Below are 4,181 nucleotides of genomic sequence, written 5' to 3'. Positions count from 1 at the left end.
CGTATCCCATCAAAACGATAGATTAACTAACACTTAGAGTTTATTTAAACTTTCCTTAAGTACAACATAAGATTTTGTGGTATCCACTTTGTAAATATTTTAAATTGAAGATTTAATTCATTCATTGTATTCATATAGGGTCAAAGAGTGTACTTGTAAAAAATCATCAAAATCGGAGTTAAAATAACCGTTAAATCGTGATTTTTCGTTTATAACCGTCGAAAAGGTTTGTCCCGTTACTTGATCTCTGAATGTTTCTTTTTTGTGATTTTTTGTTGATGTAATCTCCAAGCATATACAAACAAGTTTGACGGTTTGGATCGTTAAAATTAGTTTTGGAGAATTCGTATCCCATCAAAACGATAGATTGACTAACACTTTAGAGTTTACTTATACTTTCATTAAGTATAACATAAGATTTTGTGGTATCCACTTGTGTAAATATTTTAAATTGAATATCGAATTCATTCATTGTATTCATATAGGGTCAAGGAATGTACCTGTAAAAAATCATCAAAATCGGAGTTAAAATAACCGTTAAATCGTGATTTTTTGTTTATAACCGTCGAAAAGCTTTGTCCCGTTACTTGATCTCTGAATGTTTGTTTTTTATGATTTTTTGCTGATGTGATCTCCAAGCATATACAAATAAGTTTGACGGTTTGGATCATTGAAATTAGTTTTGGAGAATTCGTATCCCATCAAAACGATAGATTGACTAACACTTAGAGTTTATTTATACTTTCATTAAGTATAACATAAGATTTTGTGGTATCCACTTGTGTAAATATTTTAAATTGAAGATCGAATTCATTCATTGTATTCATATAGGGTCAAGGAATGTACCTGTAAAAATTCATCAAAATTGGAGTTAAAATAACCGTTAAATCGTGATTTTTCGTTTATAACCGTCGGAAAGCTTTTTCCCGTTACTTGATCTCTGAATGTTTGTTTTTTGTGATTTTTTTTTTGATGTGATCTCCAAGCATATACAACCAAGTTTGACGGTTTGGATCGTTGAAATTAGTTTTGGAGAATTCGTATCCCAACAAAACGATAGATTGACTAACACTTAGAGTTTATTTATACTTTCATTAAGTAGAACATAAGATTTTGTGATATCCACTTGTGTAAATATTTTAAATTGAATATCGTATTCATTCATTGTATTCATATAGGGTTAAGGAGTGTACTTGTAAAAAATCATCAAAATCGGAGTTAAAATAACCGTTAAATCATGATTTTTCGTTTATAACCGTCAAAAAGCTTTGTCCCGTTACTTGATCTCTGAATGTTTGTTTTTTGTGATTTTTTGCTAATGTGATCTCCAAGCATATACAAACAAGTTTGTTGGTTTGGATCGTTGAAATTAGTTTTGGAGAATTCGTATCCCATCAAAACGATAGATTGACTAACACTTAGAGTTTATTTATACTTTCATTAAGTATAACATAAGATTTTGTGGTATCCACTTGTGTAAATATTTTAAATTGAATATCGAATTCATTCATTGTATTCATATAGGGTCAAGGAATGTATCTGTAAAGAATCATCAAAATCGGAGTTAAAATAACTGTTAAATCGTGATTTTTTGTTTATAACCGTCGAAAAGCTTTGTCCCGTTACTTGATCTCTGAATGTTTGTTTTTTGTTGATGTGATCTCCAAGCATATACAAACAAGTTTGACGGTTTGGATCGTTGAAATTAGTTTTGGAGAATTCGTATCCCAACAAAACAATAGATTGACTAACACTTAGAGTTTATTTATACTTTCATTAAGTAGAACAATAGATTTTGTGGTATCCACTTGTGTAAATATTTTAAATTGAAGATCGAATTCATTCATTGTATTCATATAGGGTCAAGGAATGTACCTGTAAAAAATCATCAAAATCGGAGTTAAAATAACCGTTAAATCGTAATTTTTTGTTTATAACCGTCGAAAAGCTTTGTCCTATTACTTGATATCTGAATGTTTGTTTTTTGTGATTTTTTTTTAATGTGATCTCCAAGCATATACAAACAAGTTTGACGGTTTGGATCGTTGAAATTAGTTTTGGAGAATTCGTATCCCAACAAAACAATATATTGACTTACAGTTAAGAGTTTATTTATACTTTCATTAAGTATAACATAAGATTTTGTGGTATCCACTTGTGTAAATATTTTAAATTGAAGATCGAATTCATTCATTGTATTCATATAGGGTCAAGGAGTGTACCTGTAAAACATCATCAAAATCGGAGTTAAAATAACCGTTAGATCGTGATTTTTCATTTATAACCGTCGAAAAGGTTTGTCCCGTTACTTGATCTCTGAATGTTTGTTTTTTGTGATTTTTTGCTGATGTGATCTCAAAGCATATACAAACAAGTTTGATGGTTAGGATCGTTGAAATTAGTTTAAGAGAATTCGTATCCCATAAAGCAATAGATTAACTAACACTTAGAGTTTATTTATACTTTCATCAAGTATAACATAAGATTTTGTAGTATCCACTTGTGTAAATATTTTAAATTGAAGATCAAATTCATTCATTGTATTCATATAGGGTCAATGAGTGTAGCTATAAAAAATCATCAAAATCGAAGTTAAAATAACCGTTAAATCGTGATTTTTCGTTTATAAGCGTCGAAAAGTTTTGTCACGTTACTTGATATTTGAATGTTTGTTTTTTGCGATTTTTTGCTGATGTGATCTCAAAGCATATACAAACAAGTTTGACTGTTGGGATCGTTCAAATTAGTTTCGAAGAATTCGTATCCCATCAAGTTCCAATGGTGTGTGTATATATATTACATATATTTATTTATTTATTTATTAAGTAGATTTAAATCTATTTATTTTGTACGTATAATTGATTGGTACACGGAGTAGTATATCACATGTATCATTATAAAAATAGTGAGATATGTCATATGTGTGATAAAAAGTTAATAACTTAAAAAAAAAAAAAAAAAAAAAAATTTCTCACCACTTCTATTAATTCTCATTTTTCCCTCTCTTTTTTGTTTCCTTTTCAACTTTTCTTATAATTTTCACTTTTCCCTCAAACATCTTTTCCTAATTTTCTCACTTTTTTGTTTCATTTTCAACTTTTCTTATCATTTTCATTTTCCCTCTATTTTTCTTCAAAAAGGGCGGCAGGAATGGAATGGAATCAAATCAATGGATGCATCATGCATATTAATTAATAATCATTATAGTTTTTATAAAATTTAATTCAAAATTAAATATATATATATATATATATATAAAAAATTATATAATTATTATAGATAGTTAATATTTTGGGGGTATAATTATTATAATTATTATAGACTTTATAGTTAATTTAATATATATATATATATATATATATATTTATTTATTATAGTTTTTAGGGGTATAAAATTGTTAAATTAATGTATATAATTATTACAACATTTTTTTAGGGTTATAAAATTATAAAAATAATATTCTGCTTATCGTGTATCGTGTTACCCACGTGTATACCCGAATCAACCCGTTATCTTAACAGGTGCTTATCGGGTTACCCGATAACGACCCGATTCGTTATCGTGTCGACCCGAACACCTGTGAATTTCGTGTCGTGTCGTGTCGGGTTATCGGGTCGTGTCAGGAATTGCCAGGCCTAGTTTTTACGTAAGGGTTTTTCACATACTACTTAGCCTCACCCCTTTTCATATGTTATTGTGTTTGTATATCCTATCAGGGGTTGGTGAAAGTGATTTGGATCCAGTGACTATCTCTTGGTGCAATGTTTCTAGTGACATAATATGGTTGTGTTGTACTTTTGGTTATGTATTTTTAAATTTCATGTTGCAAAGTCTTGGTCTCTATTTGACCACTCGATCATTTTCTTCAGTGTGGCTGCCTTGGTGACTGCTGCCAAGTCGTTCGTGCTTGGTAGTGGCAGTTATTTACTGCGTTATGATAAAGATTAGGGTTTACTTAGTGTTTTGTCTTTTTTCTTATTAGATTGTGCTTTATGTGTATTGGGATTTCCCCAATGTGTTTTGGGTTGTTTTACCTTCCTTTGTGTTTGCCCTGCGTAATCTTTTTTTCCCCTTAATGAATGTTACTTTTCAAAAACAAAAAAAAATCTAAGTATATATAGTAATTGTTTGAAAGTAAGTTGTACAAAGTTCTTATGTATGCATGAAACCTTTTATATAAA

This window comes from Pyrus communis, chromosome 9 (genome assembly GCF_041283825.1).
Source record: "Pyrus communis isolate YQ-2024b chromosome 9, ASM4128382v1, whole genome shotgun sequence".
Taxonomy (NCBI): Eukaryota; Viridiplantae; Streptophyta; class Magnoliopsida; order Rosales; family Rosaceae; genus Pyrus; species Pyrus communis.
The sequence above is the reverse complement of the archived record's forward strand: the minus strand, read 5'-3'. Positions refer to the sequence as shown.